Consider the following 11,675-nt stretch of genomic DNA (forward strand, 5'->3'; position numbering starts at 1 on the left):
CCATCCATAGGAGAGAGGAAAAAAATGTGCACCCACAGCAATGGGATGGTGAGACACCATGATAAACACAGATTACTTGTTACAGGGGATGAATATACACAAAGGGCAAGCCTAGAAGAATTATGATTATAATGTAACTGAGATAGAAGCATTTTGGAACTAAAGCATAGAATGAAAAGAAATGCAAGCTTTCTAAATTAGGAAGACTGTGGTTTTTTAAAAAAAATATGGAACGCTTCACGAATTTGTGCGTCATCCTTGTGCAGGGGCCATGCTAACCTTCTCTGTATCGTTCCATAAATTAGGAAGATTGTTAAAGATCATTAGCTCAGCCAGTAAACATTGTAAAATCTAAATACAAGTGGCTTCAACACAAGGATACTAAATCTCATACCTAACAAGAAATCCCAAAGGAAGCTCCCAGCTACCACGCAGACCTGTGAAAGGCTTCCCGACACTCTGTCTCAGGGGTTTGCATCTACTGTCTTCTATGGTTTTATTTCTTTCAAACATCCAGTTCTCTCAACATTATAAAAAGTGGAAAGAAGGGGGATTTTTTTTTTCAATCTACTCTTTCTTATTAGGGAGGAAAATCTTGCGTCACAAGTTCCCCCACTGAACTGTCACTTCTGTCCCATGACTCAGAGTGGGTGACAGTTTGTTCTAATTTTGATTTCAATACAATTGATCACCTGAAAAGGAACCAAGTGCCCCACTGCAGATGATTGCAAGAGGAAGTTGTGGCATACATGCACAATAAAATACTACACAGCTCTAAGAAAGAGCAAAATCACGCAATTTTCAGCAACGTGAATAGAAATAGAGGATATCATGCTGAGTGAAGTCAATCCAAAGGAAAAGGATAGAGAATGTTCTCTGTCAGATGTGGGACCTTAAGATACACAGTAAGTTATCAACCAAAGTCCAAAAGCAATATAGCGAGAGAACTTATCTACACAATTGGGATGGGGGATAGAAGTTTGATGGGGAGAGGTGGTCGGGTCCTTGGGGGAGGGAGGTGAGTACACTGGTGATGGGTGTGGTATTGGAATTATGTGCATGGGAAACAATTATTAATCGTATTGCAAACCAAAACATCTCAATATTAAAAATGTTAAAATAAAAATAATCACTTAGAAAAACTATCATTTTATTTTACTCTCTGTTTCTATGGGTCAGGGCCTTTTGACAGAACGCCAGTCCTTGACACATGGGATCTCTGCTTGAAGGCTATTGGCTGGGGTGATGGCATGAAGAGCTGGAGACTTATCTGGACATCTCTTTACTAGCAGCCAAACTGGTCAGACTCAGAACTCAAGCTCAGCAAGAAGTATTTATCAGCACATCTACATGATCCTATTTTTGTGACTTTAAGCTCTCTCACAGCATGGCAGAATATTTTTAAGAGAGACCATTTAGGCCAAATGTTTCATGTGATTTACATTTATGCTGCCTGGTCTCAGAAGTCATATAAATGCCTTAATTCTATAATGGCTGCGCAGTAACAGTCCCCCCCAGATAACTAAGAAGGACTGTAAATCTCTCCATTCAATTAGAAGCATGTCAAGGAATTTGAACTCATTTTGTCAATCAACCCCTAAATCAATTCTGATATATAAGCAACAACTGAACAAAATAAACATACATAAATCAAGAAAGAGGGAAATGACTGTTTGGTTTTAGATGGATTCATTCCTTTTTTTTTCCCTTGCTTTTTGGGTCACACCTGGCAATGCACAGGGGTTATTCCTGGCTCTGCACACAGGAATTACTCCTGGCGGTGCTCAGGGGACCATATGGGATGCTGGGAATCGAACCCGGATCGGCCACGTGCAAGGCAAATGCCCTACCCGCTGTGCTATCACTCCAGCCCCAAGATAGATTCATTTCTAATTCATCCTTCCACCACCACAACTCAAGCTATCAACCCCCTTTTTGTTTTTTCTTAAGTGACCAATCAGCTTTCAGTGGCAAAGAACTCCTCATTTCCTAAAAGAAACATTATTTATTTGGAGAGTTGCTTTATCAAATCAGTACTTATCCCAAGCAAAGTATCTTGCCTCCTGTTTGATTATTTGGGACTGAGCTGAGAACGAGAAGGGGAAAAATGAGATAAAATTATGGCTGTATGATCAGTGTCATCAGATCCTCAAAGAGTGTGGACGTTTAAGAATTCTGGCAAGGTGGATTGTAAGGCCCTTTGTCAAAATCACAATGTCTAGTAGCACCCAATTAATTTTTAAATAAATCAGATCCAATTTTATTCACTCACCATCAACACTGCATTTATGATTTGGCCTTTGAAAAGGCCGTCACGATATCCCTCTGGGAATCCTCTCGGGGCCAGGAGATGTCAGATTCCTAGAAAAGTCTGGAGCAGGCAGCCAGCTCCAGCTTCACTCCTTCTTAATTTCTTTCAAAGACATCCCTCGGGCATTTGGACACATGGAAGGAAAAGGAGTCTTACCTGGGTTTGCTACCGGCAGTTGTTGCTCCAAACCTTCCCAGCAGCGTTTGTTCTCCCCTTCACGGAAACAGGCTCAGATGTCTGTGTTTGTAATCTCAGTCAGTGGCAGCCCTTCTCGCTGGTAGATGAGACAGAAATTTTAGAGTGATTCTTAAATTCCCCCTCTCCTTGCCAGCCAACATTTAATCTTTCACTAAATCCTGCCATGAATCCTCAGCTGTTTTTCCATCCCTGGGTGGCTCAGGGCATCACTGCCTCCTAGCAGGGGCTTGGCTGTGATTTTGTACCCGGTTTCCCCTCCTTCAGGGCCTGCCTTTCAACACTGATGCTGGAGGGATTCCAATGACATGGCTTTCCCCCAAATCCCTGACAGCCACACCACTATGTCTATAGGATTTAACCCCAAGTCTGTAGCTCTAGAAAGAATCTGGCCATGACTAACTCTCAGCTCTCATGCCTCTAACATCTGGACCTTCTCACCATTTCCAGATCTCTACTTCTTATCTTTAGCAATTTATTTTCTCTACCTGGAAATATGCATAATCTCCTCTTTCCTGTACAAGGCTATATGTTTAAAGATCTAAATTAAATGTCATCTTTGTTTTTGTTATTTTTATTACAATTGCATGCAGAATTTATTGAGCACATGCTGCAGACCAGCCAATGTGCTAAGTACCACATGAATTATCTTATTTAATATTAACTATATCCATGTGAGTTATCCAGATGAGGAACATAGGTTTGGAAAAGTTCCCTTCTTCTGATTTACATGGCAGTAATTCCAGAGCCAGTGCTCATAAGCACTATAAACTCCACTGGAGGGAAATTCAGCGAGCCCACCATGATGGATCCTGCCATAAGCACCCACACATACATTCTCTGCTGTAGAGACAGCTGTCTAATCTGACCAACACTCTAAAAAAAACCACTAAGATTTGGGGTTCCAGCAAGTGCTTGCAGCCATGTATGGAGACTGTGAACTAAGCTTTTGCTACATGCTGTTCCAGGAAGGGAAATGATTCATTTTCCAACTTAAATCTCTGCGGACTTAATTACTATAATACAGAAATTGTAAACCGCGCAGCCGCTACCGCGGCCACGCAACATTTTATCTCTTCATTCTCATCAGTGGAAAACTTATTATCAAATATTTCCTTGTTAATAGAGCTGTATTCTTGGGGGATAAATTCCAACAAAAATAGTGAGTCTGTTTTGAAACTCCAACAACAATAGTGAGTTGTGTGTTGAAATCTGGAATGTAATCAAGGTAAAGAGAAAAGGAAGTGAAATTATCAGTCACGCACAAGGGGGGGAGTTTGGGGGGTGAGGGGTGGGATGTATACTGGGTTTTTTTTGTTTGTTTGTTTGTTTTTGTTTTTATTGGTGGTGGAATATGGGCACTGGTGAAGGGATGGGTGTTTGAGCATTGTATAACTGAGATATAAGCCTGAGAACTTTGTAACTTTCCACTCGGTGATTCAATAAAATAAATTTAAAAAATAATAATAATAAATAAATAAAGGCAAAATTTCCAACTTCAAAAAAAAAACCTACTAAAAAATACATATGTTTACATAATATAACCAAGAAAAATGGAATACTAGCAGGAATTTAACACCTGTTTAAATTATGGTTAATTATGGCTACAGTAATCATGTTTTTTCAAAAGTCATTCTTGGGAATAGGAGGATAGCTGAAGTATTCAAGGCTCTGAGTTTGATCGTTGGAATCATATGCTACCCTCCCCACCAAATACCATCATGTATGACCCTATAAAAAATATAAAATAATTTAGAATGATTTTCATTTTGAGATATACTAGACCAGAGATGAAATAAAATGAAGTCAGCATATGCTTGTAGGACATTTTACAGTCATAGCTAGGTAACACCTTTCAGCATTATGCTAATAACTATTAAAAATGGGATACATGGACATAGGTTTGCTCTATTATTTTCTCTGCCTCTGCGTATGTTTGAAATTCTCTATAATGAAAATGTAATTTAAACCTCTTCAAACAAATGAGCTTGTCTGTTTATTCTTTCATTTAGGTATTGATAGAGAACAGAGGACAGTTGAGTCTTAGCTAACACTGATAACTGGCACCGAGTAGAAAATCAGTTCATTTTTCTTGAATATATTTCCAGAGGTAGAGGACCATGCTGCCTGTCTTCTACACTTATCCCACAGTGGATCTACAGCCCCACTGTGCCACACTGTGGATGGGTATTTTGGGACAACTGAGGCCAGTCACTTGAGATGGACATGCTTTTCCCATTTCAGCTTCCTTACCTCCAACATACATCCACACTGACCTGGCTCTTCTTAAATTCTTGTATCACAGTCCTTGAATGTCCCAGTAACAAGAAGGGATCTCTTTAACACTTTCACTTTTATAAATTATCTCTCTGACCTCAGCAAAGGCCGCTTGACCCCACTGTTTTAAAAAGAATGGGCAGTGTTTTTAGCCCTTAAAATGTGAATGCTAGCCTCACCTCATTAACTGTTTTAACCACCAGCTGTGTTCTGGATGGAAGAAATTTGAAGCTGAAATATTAAATATTTTCTTTGGGCATTATCATTCTCTCTCTCTCTGTCTCTCTCTGTCTCTCTCTGTCTCTCTGTCTCTCTGTCTCTCTGTCTCTCTCTCTCTCTCTCTCTCTGTCTCTCTCTCTCTCTCTCTCTCTCTCTCTCTCTCTCTCTCTCTCTTTCTCCCTGCAGAAACAATTTTAGAGACAAATGAGCTCATTCCACACCTCTGACCTCGACTCCTGTCCCGGCAATACTCTCATCAGATACTAGAACCCACCTGTCTGGTGTGTGGTAGGTCCACAGCAGACACTGCCTGAGAAGTTCAAGGCAACTGGCAGCTTTGACGTTCCTTTTTAATGAAGAGTAAGACTCTTTGCAAAGCACCACGTCCACAGTCACCGACATGGAGCTGCTCTGAGGCAGCACTGTGAGAGATGGTAAGAGAGTGAGGCCCTACTTCAATCCCTGAGACTCGAAAACCTGAAGTTCATCCAGTCTTCACAAGAACCCTCAAAGCAAGAAGGTATAAAGGCTAGGGACATCCAAGTCCCAAGTCACATGGGCCACAAACAAGCAAGGTTTTGATTATTTGAGTTTCCATTCTCCATTCCTCGGAACTGCTCATTGAACCTAGTAAAAAATCTCCCTCTGAGAGAGATGAGCAGAAACTGAGGACTACCAGAGCAAAGGCCTTTGCAGAGCACTGTGTTGTAGAGAAGATTCCACACATGATGGAGCGCTAGAGACTGTGAGGTGTCAGCAGATGCTTGTGGAATGAAAGTTTGTCCTTCCAATGGCTGAGGGTGCTGTCACCAAATTTCCTCAGCTGTCTTCTTCAAGAAAGGGCTGGATTCAAATAAATCCCCTTGAGGACACCATACTTCCTTCCAGGACAACCCATATCTAATAATGCTCACCATGGTGAGGGGCTGCTTCTTCTCCCCAAAGAGACATAGTCCATACCTGGATCCTCTGCAGGATCAGCTAAGGTTTCCACTGTGATTCAGCACAGATCAACATTTACCCATACCCACTCTTCATTCCCCTTTCCTTCCCTTCCACTGGTGATACCAAAGTGATCCCTGATAAGTTTTCTGAATGCCACATTCTGGTTCCACATGTTTCCGATGTGTCAAAGACAGAGATTGAGTTGGGGGCACTTCTCACATGTCTGTATGTGCACAACTGTTTGCATGATTCACAACACTGTGGGTCAGGGGGAAGCCCTGGACTCTAAAAAGCCTGACCTCAAATACCACCTCAGCCATTTATTGGATGTGTTCTTTGGGGAAAGCCACTTAATCTTTCTTCAATTTCCTCAATGGCAAAATGTCAATGATAACACCTGCCGAATTGGTTGTCATAGGGACTCAGTGAGATGTGCATACAAGAAGAATTTACTACAGTTTGTTCAAATAAACAATGACATACCTCCAAAAATTTAAGTGTGTTAAGGGAGAAAAAAAATCTAGAAAAAGTGAAGTTCAATTCTTTCTGGAAAAAAGAAGAAAAAACTTCTCAGAGGTGGTGAAAACCGGCCTTGAAAGATAGAGACCTGAAGGAAGAAAAGGGCATAATGGGACTCCCAAACCGAGTTATCTTTAAGCTGAGCACGATATAGCCTTTCTTAATCTGCATTAAAGTCCCAACGAGAGCACAGAAATTTTGCAAAAAAATATATATTCAAAGAATTCCAGAGCACCAGCAGTCTGAAAAGAATCCCCAACACTGAGCATCAGTGGTGTGGCTCTGGAAGAACTACGGGTCCAAGAATGCTCTGCCCAAAGAAAGAACCTCATGCTGATACAGCAGAAGGGCAGTGACAGAGATGCACTGGTTAGAGTGACAGAAAGCCTCATCAAGCCCCTGAAGGCTAAGGAAAGTCCCTGGTACAAGAGAGTAGTCCAAACAGAGGGTAGCCATCACTCTTCGATAGCAGCTCTAGCCTTGTTGCCTCCATATCTTGTCTTGGCTCTCCTAAGGTCACTTCACAAACCTAAGACACTTTCAGCAGCTCCAGCTCTGAGCGTCATATCCAGATCTGACAGAGTCCAGAGACAAGAGTGGGGCTATCTCTTTCTTGTGTTTCTTTCAAAGAAACCTTTTTTTTTGTAGTATCCCACATCTTACCAGTCAAAATTACAACTCTTGCCCATGCCAATCACCAACAATAATAACCTGCCATATGTGTATACGATATTCTTTTCCCTTAACTTTCCATGCCTTTGTTTACTGAACTAGTTCATACATTTTTAACAGTTGCACAGGACTCCTTTAGGGGAATGCAACCAAAATGAATAGCATAGAAAAGTTGAAATCCACCTTCCTGACACAGAGGATTGAGTGCAGCTTCCCAAAAACATAGGGTTCTCTAAAACACACCTCACACATGTCAAGCTAAGGAAAGTAAACTCGAAGAATCATAGAATAAGAAGAAAACAACTCAAACAGTTCTGTTTTCAAAAATAGTTGATGCAGTTTACAGAGTAAACCAAAAACATGAAAGCTTGAATCAGAGCTCCTAAAGGTGTAAAGGCACCTGCATGGTTGTAGTGAGGAGTGATGAGAGATGATGGATATGCATAAGAAAATTCAGACATAAGATCTGCTGATTGTATATAAAACCAGGGAGGAAAAAAGACAATACTAAATTGCCACTAATTGAAAGTGTTTACCTTTTACCTTGTATTAGAATATGATGATTAGGATGTTCATGATGATAACCAATGACTCATTTAATTTGATTCAAATTAGTAGGTAGTGAGCACTGTTTGGGGTCCTGTTTTACATTCTGCAAAAGAGGAAACAGCACCAACAGATGAAGCAACTTGCTGATGGTCACAACTAAGAAATGGCATTAGGGAACCAGAGCTAGACAGTCTGTCACTTGAACAGGCATGTGCAAGTTAAGGAATTTGTTCTTGAAAATTGGACGCAGTGGTAGGAGTACAGCTCTCACAGGATTCCCCCAGTGAGCGCTCTATAACAGAGACTTTGTCATATTCATTTATTCATTTATGTATTTATTCTTTGCAACCTAAATATTCTTAAACAATATCCTGCTTTCTGTCTTTCTGGAATATGTATACTGCTGACTTCAGAGTGAATTTTCAAGTGCGATCTTTTTTTGAGGCTGAGACCGTCTGGATGTCACAGGCAATGCTAAGCCTTTTGCATGGTCTAAATTAGTTCTCCCTATGACAGCCTGCTCTTTCACTAAGAACTCTGTTTCAGGCCTTGAAGAATTTTGGGCTCCTCTGGGATGTCTAAATGGCCAGGATGCTGCTTCTCTGGGGTTCTGCTAGGCCTCTCCAGGGAACAAAGTTGTTTCTCATTCAAGGCCATTCAGAAATTGGTTACCAGTTTCAGAGTCACTTAGAGCCCCAATCTCCATTGGAAATATTGGTCTGACCCAGACTGCCTCAGCACAATAGTAGAAACTCCACCCATCTCCCATTCTCTGCCACAAATTCCTCACTCCTCTTGACTGGACTGCCCACTTCCTATTTACCACACTCCACTCCTACATCTCACCTTCCCTGGCCAGAGTCACTGACCAGCAGTCTTGATAGGTCAGCCCAAGGTAAGGTTCTTACTAACAGCCTCGATGTCAGCTACATCAGAACTTTCTGGCAAACACCCAGCCTGAGATCCAGCTTCCCTAGGCCTGTGTGCTGCCATGGCAGGAGGGATCCCATGGAGGATCAGAGGAGCAGAGGAAAGGTCATGTGCATGGACACTAGCTCCAGGAGACCACCTCTATTGATGCCAGTCAGTTTCATTTCTAGGTTAAAATGCAGGGAAGAAAGCCAAAGCAAACTTTAGCAGCAAATCCTCGAAGTGTAATTGTGTCTCATGTAGAAAATAAAACACATAGCTCAATGAATTATTAGCTATAATGAGATTTAAAGGAATCAAGAAAAAAAATACAATAAATCCCACCAACCCCCCCCCCCAAAAAAAAATGTTTACCATACTGCTGGGTGTTGGGCGGAGGGAGAGGAAAGAAGGAGAAAATATAAGTCAAGCCAAGATATTCTATTACACTATTTGAGAACAATAATAAAACAGATACATTTCAAGATAATAGAATCAGGGTTACATGTAAAAGTCATAAAGAGAGTACTTTTAGATTATATAAAAATATTACTGGCCTATTCTTGAAAATTTTAAAAATGTATATGTTGAGAGGATTCTTAGAAAATATCTAAAATGTCAAAAAAAGTTGGGTAATCTGAATAAATCATTAACTCTGGAAGAAATTAAGAAGCTGAGTCTTAAGCATACCCTAAAGTCATTATTTTAACTTGTCCCAATCTTAAAATAACTTTCCTATTGTTTAAACTATTCTGTATCTGGAAATGTTAAAAAACTAAGAGAACTCTGATGTGGAAATTAGACAAACATCACTCACACACACCCTAATCCAAATTAGAAATGTCCATCATACAAAACTCAAAATTGAGTTCCATTAAACTAAATCCAACGTACACTTAAATAAATGAAAAGATAACTTGACTAAGTAGAATTTGCTACGTGAATGATTTTCTATATAAAATATTTTAAAGCATGTTTTTTAGATTCCTTGACTTCCTCCAATCAAGAGGAACTGTACCCCTTTCCCTTGATCCTGGCCATATAGATCTTTGTGACAGTCTCAACAAATATAAAGGGGCAGAATGGTATGTCATGCCATGTGGCATCCACTTTGAGGTCAGGTATATCCTGCTGGTTTCTCTTGAACCATCTGTGAGAACCTCATGAGGGATCTGGTGACACTGGGCCCCCACCTGTAGAGACCTTCTAGGAAATGAGAGATGCTTCAGCAGTCTCAGCTTCTCCAGTCCAGGTGCTACACCTGTAAGAGAAAGGTTTCAGGTATGTCCAACTCAGCTACTGTCCATCTGAAAACACAAAAGTCATCCCAACTTAGAAATGCCTAGCTAAGCCTGGTCAACTCACAGGCACAGAAGCAGAACAATTGGTGCTTATTGCTTAAAGCCACTGCTCAGAGACAGTTTGTTACACAACTAGGGACAGCCTAAACACATGTCATCATCAAACATAATCAATCTAAAAATATGTGATGAAATTCCTAGGTGACCCCTATGAGGGCACTGGTAAAATTAAATACCTATTCCTTAATGAACTTAGTGATAAAAAGAGACAAAAAGAGAGCCCTGAGGGCCCAAGAAATAGCTGAAATGGTAGAGTATATCCTAATATGTGAAAAACCCTGGCTTTGGTCCATGGTATTACTGGGGTCCCTGTGTACCACCAAAGGGTGCTTAGTGCACCAGCAATGTGACGCCAGTGGCTCTAGAACTACGAGCCCACACTGAATCAAGTTATCCAGCTGAGGGAGGCATTAGGCCCCAAATGCTTTCCAATGTGACCCTATAAAAAAGAAAATAAATGGGACTAGGGAGATAACTCAAGCGATAAAGCACGTGCCTAGGATACACAAGACTCTGGATTTAATCTCTATCAGCTCAAGACCCCCTACCCTAGGATGGCTCTGGTTGTCCCTCAGTACCACTGGGCCAGCAGAGCACTGCATCAATGTCTCAAACACCAAAATGTCAGGCACACAGCCCAGATGAATAGAGCCAGGAGTGACTCTAGTCTGGTGGGGTGGTATCTAGTTTAGAAAGTTTCGGGAAAGTATACCCAATTTTATACTCTTTAGCCAAAGTTTTGAATCTATGATCTTTATGATTAACATCTATTGTAATAATATTTATTGTAAGCCATATCTCATCATAAAGGGAAATAAATATATGCCTCTCAGAGAGCCTGGCAAGCTACTGAGAGTATCCCACCCACACAGAAGAGCCTGGCAAGCTCCCTGTGGTGTATTTGATATGCCAAATACAGTGACAATAACAGGTCTCATTCCCCTGACCCTGAAAACAGCCTCCAATCAGTGAAGAAAACAAGTAAGGAGAGACTGCTAAAATCTCAGGGCTGGGACGAATGGAGATGTTACTGGCACCTGCTCAAGTAAATTGATGAACAATGAGATGATAGTGACAGTGACAGTGATAAGCCATATCAATTTACTACATGGCTATATTATTGCATATCCGCATGTAAGCACTCAAATAGATGTTTCAGCTTATGTGTAGGCACAATCTTTCTGGAGTATTTATTAAAAGTAAACAAATGACTGTGTCCTGAAAGGAAATCTGAATGGCTGAAGCAGAAATGTGGAAATAAGTTTTATTTCTCACCATATGTCTTTTCGTTGGAATGAATGTTATACCTACCAGTATTATTTTTATAGTATAATAAGTATTTTTAGAGATTAGTGCAGGACCTAAATAAAGAAAATCACACAGTTCAACTCTATTATTACAACTACAGAAAGAGAGAATTGTGTAATCAAACAATAATAGCCTGCAAAAATGGCAAACAAAAAAGTCATTTTGTTTAGTTTCACATTAAACAGTTTGGCCTCAGTGCTCGCAACATGGCAGAAAACATGCTGCAAGTGGTTGTTACACGCAAACCTTTAGTAAAGCAATAAACTCACAGTTCTAGATGAGCAGCCAACCTCGAAAAGCCTATACTTAAGACGTTCATCTAAGCAGTGAAAAATATTCACGTGCAAAAATAAGTGCAGGTGACTAAATAAATAATGTTGCAAAATAATGTTTAAAACTAAGCTTTTGGC

General features: G+C 40.5%; 1 non-coding gene across 1 annotated transcript; it reads right to left on the reverse strand.

Annotated features, from left to right (window-relative positions):
- Window positions 1–221: 221 nt before the first annotated feature.
- Window positions 222–324, reverse strand: LOC129399551 (U6 spliceosomal RNA). The gene has a single exon (XR_008627171.1). It is a non-coding gene; the product is annotated as a U6 spliceosomal RNA (small nuclear RNA).
- Window positions 325–11,675: the final 11,351 nt, after the last annotated feature.

This window comes from Sorex araneus, chromosome 11 (genome assembly GCF_027595985.1).
Source record: "Sorex araneus isolate mSorAra2 chromosome 11, mSorAra2.pri, whole genome shotgun sequence".
In the NCBI taxonomy this organism is placed as follows: domain Eukaryota; kingdom Metazoa; phylum Chordata; class Mammalia; order Eulipotyphla; family Soricidae; genus Sorex; species Sorex araneus.